Source organism: Haliotis rubra, unplaced genomic scaffold (assembly GCF_003918875.1).
Source record: "Haliotis rubra isolate DU_JTF1 unplaced genomic scaffold, ASM391887v1 Scf274, whole genome shotgun sequence".
Classification (NCBI taxonomy): Eukaryota; Metazoa; Mollusca; class Gastropoda; order Lepetellida; family Haliotidae; genus Haliotis; species Haliotis rubra.
The window spans coordinates 532,592-550,017 of NW_025766825.1; the positions used below are offsets into that span (position 1 = coordinate 532,592).

General features: G+C 37.7%; 1 protein-coding gene across 1 annotated transcript in view; it reads left to right on the plus strand.

Annotated features, from left to right (window-relative positions):
• Positions 1–256: 256 nt before the first annotated feature.
• LOC124280789 (vang-like protein 2) overlaps positions 257–17,426 on the plus strand; it is a 47,202-nt gene continuing 30,032 nt past the window's right edge. Inside the window, exons 1-2 of the mRNA XM_046716760.1 lie at positions 257–511; positions 14,994–15,045. The gene's annotated coding sequence lies outside the window, so the exon portion shown is untranslated. The remainder of the gene's footprint in view (positions 512–14,993; positions 15,046–17,426) is intronic.

Consider the following 17,426-nt stretch of genomic DNA (forward strand, 5'->3'; position numbering starts at 1 on the left):
CTACTCACCAGCTCGTGTCACTTCCCGCCAAGGTCACTCACGTCTCGATCGAGTAGTCATGTGACGTGATCATGTGACTGAATTGTTCATGTTTTCTATCTAATATAAGAATCAAGTTATTATGCTAAACAAAACCAACATTTATTTCATTTCGCATACTTCCATTTTCGCTTAAACAAAAACGTGAAATGTAACAATTCAACTTGTTTTAATGGTCGCAGCAACTTCCGGTGGCTATTCTCTTGTCCTCCCTCTGTATTAGTCTGCATGGACCAAAAGCACTTCGTACTGTGTGTTTTTTCATGAAATAATTATTCTTTACGGAATCAGTTTCCATCTTTCATTAATCAAAGTAACTGGAGTATAATCTGGGTAAAGATAGCGTAAGCAAGTGTAAAAGATCTCCACAAATAATTCAGCACAGATTATCCGAAGGCGGGAAACGGAATGGCCATATTTGAAAACATGGAGGCACTTTGTGTTGTTTGGTGAGGAATATGTTGAGGATATTGTAAGTATATGACTCTTATTTACTCCTAAATTTGAAAATATGTTTTCTTGCAGTTTGTTTATATGCTTTGAAAATCATGCCATGTTGAATTTGAAGGAGAAGCTCTGTAATTCATGCATTATTTCCATGCATGTCCAACAAGGGGAGGGAGAGTGTTTGTTTAATGGGGGCCGCAGGTAAGGGGATTTGAGCTACCTTGATTCACACGACTTTCATTCAATCTCGGCAGGCAAATTCACTCCACTTAATCCCAAATCAGTCTTTGGCGTAGTTCAACGTTCCAGTGTCGTGTCGTTGTTTATTTGAATTGTTGAAAAGCAATTACTCTGAGAAATTAGTGAGAGTTTCGGTTTCCGCTCAAACGTCAGGTGCGGATCCCCATGGTGGGATCTGTGAGTGATCGGGTACTTCGTGTCCCCCAAAATTTATTGCCTTCGCCACAATATAACACCATTATGAAATTATTTTTGCAGTGTGCGGCGGCCCAATGTATTTTTGTATTCTTTTCTCCTACAAAATGGCTTATATTTTACTGAACGGTGAATTGCGGCCATGAATACCCAGTGCATTAGTACGAGTTTGTTCGGAGAGGCGCTACACAAAGCCAGTAAACCGTAAAACGCGAGGTCCACTTTTATAGATTGAAGAACATTGTGTGTTTTTCATATGAGAAGATAGAACACACATGTTTCTTATTTATATTTTAAAAAGCTGGGTCATGTGAATGTTTATTATTAGCAGCTAACATTGGCAAATCCAGGGAAGGGGTCTGCTCTACACCTGTTTTCTGACACCATGAAATTCCAGCTTATTTCTTTTCAAATTTCAGTTTGAAAATTCAAGTCCTAGTTGTTATTGTTTCATGTGAACGTTAATCAGATATGTTTGCACTGCCTGGTAGGACATGAGACATCCCCTGTTATCTGGGGTGAGATACATTTGATAATTCTGATTTACATCCAATTGAAGTCGTTAATTGTCAGGCCATTCGGATCACCTGTGGTAATTACTATTCAAAGTGTTGTGATGTCAATTACACTAGTCGAGCCTGATGCACTCAATATGCGAGTTATAAACATGACCATCGCATGCTTATCTCTGTTTTGGTATATAAACGATAAATGCATGTTGTAATTATTTTTTGCGTGTTTGAAATATGCCGACTTGTGTTTCTTGTGGGCTGTAGAGACGGACATTGTTTACTTTGTGTTGAGGGTCTTATCTCCCATGTTTACATTTTACAGTGTGTGATATATTAATGAGATAATTTTCCTTAGCTTCTTTCCTTTTATAAACTGAAGTGCACAGTTTGTAATGGGGAAGGGGCGGTGGGGTAACCTAGTGGTTAAAGCGTTCGCTTGTCACGCCGAAGACCCGGGTTCGATTCCCCACATGGGTACAATGTATGGAACCCATTCTAGTGTCTCCTGCCCTAAGATTAATGGAATATTGCTAAAAGTGGCGTAAAAGAATTCTCACCCACTGTAATCATGAACTATGGCCTTCACCTGGTGATAGAAGTAATGCTGACGTTTGAACTGTTCACATGTGATGGAACATCTTGAAGAAATTGGGATGGTTTGAACTGAATAAGTACTGAACCTGTTAAGCACTTGCGGAATCTGTATTCCATAATCTCTAATATTGATTAAATATGTGTTTGAAGGCTGTGATTCTACGATTATGATGTTCGGAGAGTTGCACTGCATGGCAAATAAAGTGTACTTATTTCATTGTATTTGAAATGGATCAGTAAGTTGTTCATGACACTATTTGTTGAACAGTTTTGCCTATAAAGATGAACCCTCGCTCACCATGTCACATGGCCCCACCTCTTGTATGAAAAGGTAGCAGAATGACAATAAATATGAATACATTTTATGGTCAGTACACATTTGAAGGGTCACCAAAATGTGTTGAATGTGACCCAGTAATTTTCTTTATCTTCCGTCACTAATGTGATACTTCATGTATTTTTTCATTTCCAGTTTACAAAGTGAAAACATTTTTATCATCCCAGTTCCATCTTTCAAGGGTACAGAATGTAGAAGAATCTTGTGAAAACTTTTTTTAATCTTCAGTGTGTGTATTCATTACCAAATCCTGCACTAAGTATAAGGTGTGCAGACAAAACCCCCAGGGACAAAAACCCGTAGGACAAAACCCCCCACCACGTAGCTCAAAAAAAACCCAAAACTCCAAATGAATAATGAAGATTGTTTATCAGTCAAATATTTATTCAGCCCATCTGAGCACTAATTTGCCTCCCAACACAACCTGATGTTATGTCCCACACCGATCAGAAAGTATAAGACTCATAAGCCCTTAATTGAAATACTCCTTTAATACTGTGCTATGAAAACACCAAATCACATTAAGTGCAAAAAGCATGGTTTTATGATTTAAACAGTATTTTTTTAATTTCCATTAATGTTTACATTTTTCATAATACACGACATAACAAAATGGAAATAGGATTAGCAAACAGGCCATATGGCCTATGTCAATGCTTCTCCGCATATAGTTCGTTATTATCTTGACATAATTCTATGGAGCAGATATTAGGACATTAATCAATGAATCAAAACAAAATAAAAATAAAGAAAAGAAAATATAGAACAAGATACCAAGTGCATTTTATGTTTATAGGTTGTTACTTGAATTCCGTAGAGCGGTTAGTTTCAGTTATGTAATTCTGAACCGATTTTATAAGGTTTTCATTGTCTAAAGGAGATAAATCGTCATTGCCGTGAAGTATAGTATATATGCTGAGGTGGTTAAGGACGGCTAAGCATGGTTTTACCCCACATCCGCCATTGTCTAAATGGTAAAAAAAAAAAAAACACCTTGATGTGTGTATTGGAGATTGTCTGGACCCCTAAAATTATCCATGTCTCATATGCAAGTAAGATTGTTAGTATGACCAGTTAACTACGGTACAATCTGATGGCCCTACTATGTATGGAAAACTGCTTGTGAATCAGTGTACATATTTTGAACCCTCAAGGAAGTACATGTAATTCCCGATTTGTTATGTAACCTATGTAAGGTAAAGATTGTTATCATAACATCTTTGTTATTAACACCTCTGCTTCTGTTGTTTGTACTGTTGTACATTTCGTGACTGTTTTTGGGGGGGGGGTGGATGTTCAACCATGGGATATGTAGTTAACTGCACTTAGGGCATTGTACTTACAGATCTGTGTATGACACGTTTCACAAGGTTAATTTTCTAAATGATTATATGAAAATACTAAAATCGCCAATCAGAACACTTGATAAATTTTTTTGCAAGACTGGAAAACACTTATCTAATATCACTAATGCTTATAGAGATCAGTTTTTTTTCCAGATCCAAATTGGAACATAATTGGAATATTTCTTCGAGTGAGGACTACTGTCAGTTGATTTTCAGTTTTTTTTCAGCACAATTTAGAAATCTGGGACTTGTGAAGACTGATGTTTGAATTTTAAAAATTAAAAGTGTCTGCAGTCAGTCAGTCGGTCAGAACCTAAAGATTGGCTCTCTATTTTGTTCATAAATTTATAAAATATACTGTAAAAAACTAATGTATGTAATCCTTATTGAAAGGTTACCTAGACATTCTCAACCTTGTATACGTAGAGACAATTTTCTGTATAGATGGTGTACCTGGTTAGTGTAAGTGAGTGAGTTTGGTTTTACGCCGCTTGTAGCAATATTCCAGCAATATCACGGCAGGGGAGACCAGAAATGGGCTTCACACATTGTACATATGTGGGAAATCGAACCCGAGACTTACGGGCGACCGTTTTAACCACTAGGCTACCCCACTGCCCCTGTTTAGTGTGCGATAAGACATTGTGTCTGTGCACTTTGGTTAGTAATGATTAGCTGCTTCGTGGATTAATAAAATATATGTTTAGTTAAAGGTCAGAATATTTTGATTTGGAATCAGTTAAATAAAATGTTCTTAAGTCAGGCTCCCCGCTGTAAAGTATTTGAGACGGTGAAAAAAACCATAGGAAAACTAGTCTTGGAAAAAAAGTCATAAGAAAAATTCTTTGAGACATGACTGGCATTGTGTGATGTGATCATTCTGATACTTATATTATGGGTTACATGTAGGTGTTATGGACTGACTCTAAACATCTAGTAGGATTTGTTTCTATCGAACATGAGGCAAATGTCAATGTATGATCTGTCAATCATCCAAATGGTCTAAGTTTTAATTCTTTGTTTATGAAAACGGTAGTAACAGGATATATGTCAACCACAGTGTCATGGACTTTGATTACAGGTCAATATTCCAACAACTGTGACCAAGTAATTGTATTCTGTAAAGTATATGATTATTTCGTATAATTCCTCAAGAGAAATGTGTGCGGTCGGAGTACAATCACTTGACTGTTCTAATCAATTGAGCGTGAAAGGCAGAGTAGATTTCCATGTCGTTTCCTGGCTTGATAACACAGTAGATCTGATAGAGTTGTGTCACAAACCCTAAATTACTTCTAACTGTATAGAGCCCTGCCATGATTTCACAGGTCCCCTGTGGCAGGTGCCTTTAGGACAATAGATAATGGAGGTTTGTCACCAACTCACCAGCCTCTGATTGAACCTGGCCGTTCTGCTTGAATTAACAGGTGCTTGTTATTGAAATAAAACAATTGTCAGCTAGCTTTTTTGTGTTATGAGATCAGGCTTTGAAATGCAAGGTGTGAAAAACAATGCTAGTGTGAGAAAGATATGTTTAGCGACAGTGGAATGAATGTAATTGTTTAATTGGACATGCTGGCCGGCTTGTGGTGGGGATTAGGAAAGATTTGTGTTTAATGTGACTTTGTGGGGATTAGCAAGAGGGGATTATTTCTCAGGATGCAGCCAATGTTTTCATTGTTTGACATGTTTTAGTCTCGGACCCTTTAGACATTGTCGTCTAAGACTTGGAAATGGAGGTAGGTCGTGGAAAAATCGTCCATTTTATCTGTCGCTCATTCACGTGTCAATTCCTCGTTGGATGGATGAGGTAGGGCTGAAATAACAGGTGCTTGCTTTGTGACATGTTTTTAAAATTCTTTATTTATTCTGCTTTAGACATTTGCCTTGTGGAGTATTGTCTGCTACATGTTTAGCTGATTAAAGGTGTGGGTGATGAGACTTAGAATCTAACCTATGTACAAAATTAGAGTGTTTTGAAGGAATCAGAACCAGAAAACTTTCATATTCACCCTGAATGTACAAATTCTGAGGTTTCAGTAAACCTACTGAAGATTTTCTGCAGAAGTGTTACAGTAGACAAGATATTGCCAGATCATTATGCCCTAAACATATTTATTTCAAAATGTGGAACTGGATTGATAAACGAGATCATTATATTTCTGTGATGTAATATAGATCTGTCTGAAAATATTGATTGTGGGCTTAAATTCAAGATGTTTTCAGCACGTGTACTTAAAATCAGTATGTATTCTTCTAATCAATTATTGAATATTAATGTTTCAAGGAATGTCATCCGTTCTCATCCAGTGAAAATATAGATAAATTTGTAAATGTAATAATGTTAATAATCTTTTATATACCTGTATGCCTTTCAGCTTTCAGCTATGGCAAGAAAAGAGCAGTTCAGTGTGGCTATTCAAATGATGCAACAGTTTTTATGAAACTTTATCCTGAATTCATCTCTTGCCTTTTGTGAGTTTTGAAAACATTTGTCAACATTGTTAATTCATGGATTTGGCAGGGAAAGGTTGTAATGTCTTAAAATGTATGTTTGAAGTTGTTACAGAGCGTTAGGAGCCTGTCTGTCGGTATCCATCCCTGACAGAATGAATTATGTCATCTCAAATCGTAGCGCCTGCCTGCAGAGCCCCTGTCTGTGTGCTGTTATAATAGATTAGCCATCTATTTGCAGCCTATGCCACACATCTGGTTAATGTAATACCTTGAAAGAATTTATGTTATAAAATACCTACCTGACAGTGTGATGTTAGCTCAGTGTGTCAGGCTCGAGGGATGACCTACATATGGAGTGGTATGATATAAGCTATATTGACATGTAGGGACTCTGGTTATTCAATAACTGATCTGTCAACTCCATATTATGTCATGGCGTATGTGCGATAGTTCAACTCTGTCCTGGGGCGGTGGGGTAGCCTGGTGGTTAAAGCATTCACCCATCTTGTTGAAGACCCGGGTTCGATTCCCCACATGGGTACAATGTGTGAAGCCCATGTCTGGTGTCCCCCGCCGTGATATTGCTGGAATATTGCTAAAAGCGGTGTAAAACCTACTCACTCACTGTCCTAGTGTTAGGGTATTTGTACGTAAATGGCTGGCATGAGCAATGAAACACTTAGTAAAATATATCTATATATATATATTTTAATATTTGCTATTATTATATGTTTATGTAATGCAGGTAGATATATAAATTTGATTACATATGTGGAGATACTTTCATTATAAATATGTTTGCAAAAAGTAACATTTCTTTCTAGATCTTAACCATTGAAATTATTCTGACAGAAATCTTAGGTCAGATGTGAAATGTTAGAATTCTGTTAGTCATCCTGCTGAGATCTGTCGACAATTATTCTGTAATCCTTCATTTGGCCGTATGAGCATGCTACACATAATCTTAGTCAAATCAAATCTCAATTTATTTTCTACTATATAAGCTCACTGCATAACATGAAAAAACCCAAACACATTTAAAAAAACACTTCAGGTTGATAACCAAACTGAGAAAGTCATGCATGTCTTTTGTAATTGGCTGAAATGTTTTCATAGAGCTCTGCATCAAGGCGTGTAGACAGTGTAAGGAGTCTATTGACTGGGGCATGTACATGGTTGAAGGACTTCTGTAAACGTTCACCCCGACCAAGGGCTTACTGGAAGCTTTGTTCGCGTCATGTTCCTTAGATTAGGCCTCATTTCCTAAGTACATGGGCAGCCTGAACGGACTTGATTCTGTAATAACCGTACAACACATGTTCGTGCCATGTTTATCAAATCAATACCAATATGTACAGATGCCACGTTCCTACAACTGATGTTCTTTAGTAGTCGAGAGCGTGATACTTACGGGGTTTATTGATGGTCATTAATATAATTGATCTGACGGGGAAATTTGCAAAATGATTAAAAAGTGTTTTTAGATGATCATTTGGCATTTGTGATGCAGTATGAAATTGGGTACAGTATGTCTGCGGAATGATACAAGGGCTCTGGATAATTTTCTGAGTCATGGAGTATTTATACACATGTTATCATTCACATGTTTTTATAATTTTCTTTGGGTTCAGAATATTTTTCTCTCTTTGAGTCTATTGTTTTTTTATGATCCCAAAATAAATGGCTTAAAACGTACTTGGTTAGAAGTCATTGAAGTAGAATTCATGTAGACTGGTATTGGAATGGCAAATAATGATCGGGAAAGAAATAATGGCACACAAACTGAAACAGCTACTTCATGTTCTTTCACAATGATTTGCTCTGTTATACAAAGATTTGATATTTTCGTGCATATCTGTATGTAAGAAACTCAAAACCAGCACATTTTAGTCAGATCTGTAGCCAGTCTGGAGTTCTATTTGCTTCGACTGATCTCCATGCCTACATGACATTTGGAATGGTTTCCATGCTCGCTATTTAGTATCCAGGAAAGCCACTCAATTACGAAGTCCCCTGTGATATTTACAGGAAACCATATTGTGAATAAGTAAATTCTGCTTTCATTACATGGCTTTTGAATGGTGCATATTGCATGTCAAATTTATACTGGGTACAAGAGCTTCAAAGCTACCTAGCAAATTTATAAATGATTTGAGGGGCGGTTGGGTAGCCTAGTGGTTAAGGCATTGACTTGTCACACTGAAGACCCGGGTTCGATTCCTCACATGGGTACAATGTGAAAAGCCCATTTTTGTTGTCCCCTGCCATGATATTGCTACAAGTGGCGTAAAATGAAACTCACTCACTCACTGTAAATGATTTGTGAAATATTCCTAACAAAGCCCCTTTGTCAGTCCTCTTGGTGAAAAACGATTTTGTTCAAAGTTAGGAATTTTCAGCTCTCATTTTCTTCAATTTGATAGCACTGCATTCAAGACAGTTATGTTCATCTTCATATTTATTGTTCGTGAAAAACAATTTTTGTTGAAAATGGGGAGTTTTGAAGCTCATATTTTCTGAAATTTCGATTGCACTGCATTCAAAGCAATAATGTTCATCTTCGTATTTATTGTTCGTGATCGGTGAACTACAAGTCGGCATAAAACAGTGTATGGGGCCCTGACATTAGTCATAGCAATAACATGGACATGATTAATTCCAGTATGGGAATTTGACTGACATTTGCGGAGACTCGGGACCTGACAGTCCGCCTCTGAGTCGGTCTACGTGCATCCATGCATAACGTTCCATTACCTAAGCATCCGAACATCATTGTGTTATAAACTGAGGGATTTGTTCAGGATTCAAATCTTAACTGCCTTTGGCTGGCAATTGAGGAAAAAAATGTTATCCTATTCAAAATTAGAATTCTCATTCTGAAGTTCAAGGCTGTTTTAACATGGTATTATGAACTGCCATTCAATGCAATGAAATATTTCTAGGCATAAAGCGCTTTTTCTCTTTGACTGTCTTTTTATCAGTGAAAACCAGGCTACCTCTACAAAGCCCATGAAACTAATTTATGAGTTCTTTCATGGTGTGGAGAATTAATAATTCCAATTTTGGAATATTTAGAGACTTTCTGCAGACTTTGGCCAAGATAAATCCCTGTGTGATGTCATTTTTCCTGAGCATGATGTTATGTCTTCTTAGCAACCTGATGTCATTATTTTGTAAAGTATGCATTTTCTTGGTAACCAACATAATTTCACTAGGTGACAAATTGACAATGATTTTTCACCACCATGGTTGCCTCACAGTGGCACTGTGTTCAATGGGTTTGATAATTAGGAATAAATGAGAATTATTTTGTTGGCCTTTATGTTAATTTTCTTCGCTTGAAAATTCCACAGCCATTTATCATGTTAATGGCTTTCAAGAGACGTTAAGAGCAAATCATTAATTGTACGAACCAAATGACCCTCTTTTAATATGCGGAAATAGTTTGTGAACCTGCAATTGAAACTAATGTTGTACCCTGTACTGGTGAGGGTATTGATGGACACTGTGGGATAATAGCGCTGTGATTGTGTCTGTTTAGCATGTTTAACGTTGGCTGGTCTGCTGTGCCAGTGAAAGTGCTATATATTGATTGTACGAGATTTCTCTCGATAATGGATGTATGTCACGGGTGTGGGATTGCAAGCACGATTTGCCGTGGTAGGTTAGGGTGTCCTAGAAGATTTGGCTTGTGGCATTTACATTCCCAACTCCCTGGGGAGAGGGAAGATCCGGGATTAAGGGTCAGGCTCACTGATTTGGGTTGACCATGTCTTCAGTTCCTAATTGTGTAGATTGGTGCTCATGCTGTTAATCACAGGATTGCTTGGTCCAGACTTGATTATTTACAGACCACCGTCATATAGGTGGAATATTGCTGATTGCGGCGTAAAACTGAACTCACTCACTTATCCTGTGGGGTACGGTACAGTGGGGTAGCCTTGTGGAAAAAGCATTCTCTTGTCAAGATCCTGATTTGATTCCCCAGATGGGTACAATTTGTGAAGCCCATTTCTGGTGTCCCCGGCCATCATATTGCTAGAATATTGCTAAAAGTGGCATGAAACCAAACTCACTGCCGGGTACCCATTCGTTGCTGGGTGAACTGGTTTGTTTCAAAAGAGCCACTTGGCAAACGAAACACCACTTGAAATATGACCTCTGACAGACAAAATCCTCATAATAAACCAAATTGTCTCCTTGAAGCAGTGTATGAAATAAGGCCCATCCAATGGTCTGGTAAAAAGTTTTGATGTTTCATACATCTGAGTAAATTCACTATGTTTTGGTGTCTGGTCTGGTTAAATCAATTTTGGGCAGGTAACATTTAGGAGAATTCATTTGGAACCACGGCATCAGCCGGAGGTTTCAAATGAAATATTCCCGTGCTTCAAATACTCAATAACACCCCGAAATTGGCCAACACATGATGTTTATCGACATTGTAAACACAAAAGTAAACCAAAAGGTCTACACACGTTTTTGTGTCTGCACTCGAGTACGGGTACAGCAGTGAAACGTCATCAGCCGGCTGTTTCGGCTGTCTCCCATGGTAGCATCTGGAACTGGCCATTTGTGACGTCATTCGGACTTTACCTCACAATATGATTTTAATGACGTCATCACAGCTGACGACGTAACAATACAATGGTGTGAGCGATGTTTGTATGTATTAATACGCTGCGAATTTCCGGGAATCGAATACCATTTGATCACGTTTTTTCAACCAATCAGATTAAAGAACACAGTGACTTTTGGTTTACAATTTGAAATTACCGGTACCAGCCCTAATGCTTGGCTGGGTTTTTGCTTTATTTCATACACTGCTTGAAGTACCAGTCAGTCTAGACAATAAATCTACAGAAACAAAGTAATAAAAAAAATAGCTTTTTCTCCTTTATTTACCCAGCTGCCTTGCCTTTGATTAGAAAAATATACAGCACTTCTAGTGGTGCCCCAAGACCTAATTGTGTCTGTAATCATATCAAACATCTTATATAGATTTTGATTTATATTACTTTGTTATTAAAACAAGTTAAAGCACTCCCCAAATGTATTTGAATTTCAAACCACCAGAGCCAATTAACTACAATTCCATGAACCATGCAACAGGATGCCCTTATAAAGAATTATCATTTAAATTACAGGTGTTCAAGTTTAATAAAAAACCTGAACATTTTCAGACAAAATCACAGGTATCGTATTCCTGTCCTAAAGCTTGAATATTGCTAAGTGCAGACAAAACTACAACTAACAGTTAGCTTCAAGTTGCAGTAGCTAAAATATTGTGCAATAAAGTTCCTGACAAGTATCTCTCAGCTTGAAGCTATTGACAATAAACGCCAGGGCTTGATGTTTATAGGGAATATATACTAATATATGTCTAGTAAAATATATAGTGTACTGGCCAAGATGGAATAACATTGTGAGTTAAGGTGTGTAGTAGCAGATACATTTGTCAGATGTGGGATTATTTGTTCAGTGTTTATTTATCATGTTTATTTGATTAAAAGAATTTACCAGGCAAACTGATGATGATTTGGAAATTTTAATGTGCGCTTTCTGACATAATGCATGTTTCACACACTGTTCCACTGTTGTCCATAGATACAGTGGACGATTGCTAATGATCTAGTTCAATTCATGGATGATTCTAGATGTGTCTATATAAGGATTTATCATCCAAAACTGTGTTCCACAGGAGATATCGCTTGTGTGAGATCAAACGATATCTCCTAGGAGATATCGTTTTGACAGTAGATTTTGTACAATGCCCTGACAATGCTATGACGTCATGTACTTGATGACGTCACAATGCTATGACATCGCTTCACTGCAAGTCTAATGGCAGTACCATGTTCAGAGATGTACATTTTTCATTGAAAATTAATGAAGAGTGATTTTGGATGATAAATAGAATCTCACCCTCGTGTCTTCTGATATCATATATATCAACACTCGTTGATAAAAGTAAAAATATCCTCGGCAAGCCTCAGATATTTGTAACTTTATTAACTCGTGTTGATATAATTGATATCAGAAGACACTTGGGTGAGATTCTCTATGTATCAGCTTAATCTTCAACTTACTTGCAGCAAGTGGCAAGACAAATTTAATAAGGGCTCCAGATAAGGGCTGTATCGACGTATGCACGGATAAAAAAATGTGCACGATACAGTAGGAAATAATTTAGAAAACATAGCACATACGCACCACAGCAATGGTGTACGGTCTTAGAATCATTTACAGACGTATTTATCTGAAAATGTATTGTTTTATTGTTTATTGACCTGTTTACACAAGAGTAGCAATGTTGTGGTGCATATATGAAACGAAACACAAGATTACTGATACTCCAATAAATTCCATTCAGTACTTTAAATGTACTCTTAAGGTTTTCAAGTACTCCTGTGTTAACAAAATCTTGAAAAATTATCTGGAGCCCTTTTTTAATCTAATCAAAATTTAATCCTAGGAAAAATCCCTCCAGTCAGTCAGTGAGGGCAAACTGTGTGGTGGGGTAGCCTAGTGGTTACAGCATTCACTTGTCATGACAAAGACCAGGTTTGATTCCCCAATTGTGTAAAATGTGTGAAGCAAATTTCAGGTGTACCTCACCATGATATTGCAGGAATATTGCTAAAAGCTGCGTTAAACCGTACTCAATGCATTCGCTTATCATTCCTGTGTTTAATCCCCAACCTGGGTGCAAAAAGCAAGGGCAGTTGATTGTTTCCTGAGAATCAGTTCTAAACACACCGCACGCCGAAGATCCGGGTTCGACTCCCCACATGGGCACAATGTGTGAATCCCATTTCTGGTGTCCCCTGCCGTGATATTGCTTGAATATTGCTAAAAGCGGCGAAAGTCACTCACTCACTTTAAACACACCTGTAATAGTAAGCATGGTAAGTGCATGTTTCCAGACTGTTTAGTAAAGTGTATTCGACGAGTCCCTGTCTCCTTGTGCACGATGTCATATGGTTAAAGACAGGTTTCTATGTTTTGTTGTCATAATAGTAGTTGTATGGAAAATAGGAGAGTAGGTGTCTGAAGAGTTTTTGCAGACAGAAGCAGTCAGGCCATTACAGTCTGAATGTTAATTCATGTGCTTTCCACTTCGAGCTCTGTATATCCCCAAATAACTCACTGGAGATGTTTGTGATCAGAAATAAGTTAGGATTCTTGTTCATCTGAGTTCAGTTTTTTTTTCTGAGTTCCTTTGAACAAGGTATTGAGTATAGTTCTTTGTGTTAAATATAATAAATGAGATTGTCTGGATTAAAAAATATAGTGTATTTGATAATGCTATTAATACCAGCTCAGTGACGTGGGTAATGGAGACTTATTGACCTAGAGGGTCTTTATGATGTTTGAAGGTCCTGGCCAAGTCCCAGTTCCACAAAACAATCGTAGTGCTGAAGTGATCGTAACCCCCATATAGGGCTGGGACGATTCACCGATACATCATGATACATTTAAGTTTGATACAGCTATCGTATTGTCGACTGGTGTATCGAAACAAAACGATACATGACTTTTTTCAAAACAGTATTATCTTAAACATGTTAAAGTACTTATTTAGAGAAAAGTATGCAAGTATGATAGTTCCTGGTTGGTTTATTACAGTAATGTTATCGTTATACACAAATTCCTTGAAATAAATCATTTTTAATCTTAATACTGTGTCATTCTTTCAAGGTGTATGTATATTGATACGTATCATATCGCAGGTAAAATATCGCGATACGTATCGTATCGTGACATAGTGTATCGTCCCAGCCCTACTCCTTTACTTTAACATAGACTTACCACTGTCGTAGTGCTACAATCGCTTTGAGGAACGGGGGCCCAGGTCTTAATATATGGAACTTGGAGTGAGTAGGTTTTATGACGCCTTTAGCAATATTCCAGCAATATCACAGTCGTAGACACCAGAATTGAGTTTCACTCATTGTACCCACATGGAGAATCGAACACAGGGTCTTTGACATGATGCGCAAACACTTTAACCACAAGGCTACCCGATTAGAGCTTAAGAACACAGACTGACAACATTTATAAAATGGAGGATCAATAAATCAGACCCATTTTCAATCTTAAGCATTAGCAGCTATGTGTGTTATCTTAGTAATATCGAGAGTAACTTTAACTTAAATTGAACAGCCTATCCAGATGGTATACATGTGTGAAGTACAAAAAGAGTTCGAAAGACAAGTGTTCTCTGTAGGAAGCGAGTCAAAGAACATCTGAAGGAGAACTCCCCAAGGAGTATACAACCCAAGCAGTCTGTTAGCAGATTTGCATATCAGAGCTACAGATAACTTTTTGGGTCATTGAGTTATGTACTCTCTTGTGTTCGTCTCAATTGGGTATCCTAATTTTCCTTTGAGTAACGAAATAAATTGTACTCACCTCACTCAAACTCAATTGGGTATTTGGCCATTTTCCATTAATTTTAAAAATATAATAAAGTTTAAATGTTAGTGTTTGTGATTTACATTTGATTTGTAATATGAGAAACGATAAGAAAGACTGCAAGTTGTCAAGTTCACATCCTGAAATAGAACCTCTCAATATACTTCAGCTATTTTATCTATCTACCGGTACGCAAGCTAACATTTGACATTTTTGTATGTACACATGTAGGATCACATTTATTGAGTATTTATCGAAACTCAAGCGTACTTGTACGCAATAGACTTAATAGGAATTGAGTTTTCACATAAATATTTGAGTAATTTACGCAGATACAGCTTATCTGTACCTCTGCATATTTATTCTGAAAGCTGACATGGATCATTATTTTATTTTGTTTGTTTCCAGATGCAAGCAATGACAGAGTTCCAGGTGGTTGAAGTGTAATCCTGTCAGTTTGGTAAGTTTGGTCAGTTTGCTTTCTTCATTTTGCTTAGGAAACACATTCCGTGTGCAATGTTGTTCTAATGTATCATTTATGCTGAAGACAGAGGTAGACTTGCTACCCAGTAACAATAACTGTTAGGGCTGGGATGATTCACCGATGCATCGATACATCACAATACATTTAAGTTTGATACAGCTATTGTACCATCGACTGGTGTATCGATACAAACGATACATGACTTGTTTTCAAAACAGTATTATCTTAAACATGTTAAAGTACTTATTTAGATAAAAATATGCAAGTATGATAGAGCTACTTGTTTGTTTATAACAGTAGTGTTATTGTTATACACAAATACCTTGAAATACATCATTTTAAATCTTAATGCTGTCATTCTTTCAAGGTGTATGTATCGTGATATGTATCGTATCGCAGGTAAAATATCGCGATACGTATCGTATCATGACATAGTGTATCTTCCCAGCCCTAATAACTGTTAGCTGGGGTGGAGTAGCCAGGTGGTTAAAACATTCACCTGTCTCACCAAAGACCTGGGTTTGATTCCCCATGGTGCAATGTGTAACAGTAAAGCCCATTTCTGGTGTCCCTCGCAATGAGGTTGTTGGAATGTTTCTTAAAGTAGCATAAAATCATACTCACTCACTTCGCTGGTGAACTGAAATGACAGTGAAAGCGTGACTTGACTCATTGGATCCTGGTTGTAAGGATATATGCTCATGCTTTCACTCACAGGTTTGGGTGGCTCTGTATTTACAGTCCATAAGGATATGGCCAGAATATTGTACTCACTCGCTAACTAAGAAAGTCAACTGTCATTTTCATTTTGAAATCTCGTATTCTGTTGAATGGAACAATAGCTCCATCATAACAGATCCAACATGAGAACAGCCTTCCTGACTTGGAGGGACGGCAAGGTAGCCTAGTGGTTAAAGTGTTCACTCATCATGCAGAGGACAGTTCGATTCCCCACATGAGTACAGTGCGTGAAGCCCATTTCTGGCATATATTGCTTGAATATTGCTAAAAGCGGCATTAAAATAAACTTAATGACCTGGACTTCAGTGAATTAATGGCCACAAGGCAACTGTCTGCGTATCACATAGAAAATATTTATTATTCATTAACAATAGGTATTGATGACCAGTAACAATTTAGTCAGTTTCCTCCCTTTTAGTGAAGCATGGTTACGTGTTCATTGTGTTTCCCTAACCACTACTGTTACCATAGGCAAGTAAGCATTTTGCTGGTGAAACAAATCTCAAGCCCCCAATTTATTTTTAAAATAATTACAAATTTTACTCTTGGAAGGGAGAATGCATTGCATAAATTCAATGTCAACCCAGTATTTTCAGTCATTTACTTCAAATGGGCTTATGTGAGTCATGCATTTTATCAGCTCCTAAATATCACAAATGGCTCCCGAAATTGTCGAGCTCCTATCGCAGTTAACTAAGAAGCTGGGGTAATGTGGCATTATGGGGCTTCATCTGACAAGGGACTCCTTGCTAACTTATAGCCAGGCTTTAAGTAATAGGAATGTTCCACTCGCACTGCCATATCTGCCACAGGGGACACGTGATTCCGTACACTCTGCAAGGGCGGGGTGGTCTCCCTTTGTATATTAATCTATGCTGCTCAAAACACTTTAAGGAACACCTTCAATTGGAAGACTGCTGTATTTGCAAGCCACAACCTATAGTCTTAAGAGAAAATTGGATTTAATTTTGAGTTGTATAAAAAAGTTGTTTGGGATATTTAGAACGAATCAGGATTGATTATTGCTTTGCAATTATTGTCCTGATTTTAGGGGCGGTTGGGTAGTCTAGTGGTTAAAGCGTTGGCTGGTCAAGCCGAAGATCCGGGTTCAAATCCCCACATGGGTACAATGAGTGAAGCCGATTTCTGGTGTCAACCGCCGTGATATTGCTGGAATATTGCTAAAAGCGGCGTAAAACCAAACTCAGTCAGTCAGTCAGTCCTGATTTTAATAAGATTTAATGCAGTTCAAAGTACACACAGGATACACAAAGTCTGTGGTCTAGACTACCAGTTGTCCATTTTTTGTGGAAGATGCGGTGGCTGAGTGGGATGGATGGCAGGCTTTGTGTGCTGGCAGTGCCTGACTCAGAGAGTGGGTTCAAATCCCAGATGGGTCTCAGAGAGTGGGTTCAAATCCCAGATGGGACTCAACCCAAAAGTACAAGAATCTGTACTTAAATGAGAAAGTGTAAACCCAAATATAATGTGTTACATTCAAAGCATTCTTAACCAGTAACCTCCACGTAAAGAAACGTTTAATTTTCCAGTGATATTTTGTGAAACTACAAAGATTTACACTCCAAGAAGAGCAGAGACATCTGCTGGACCCACTG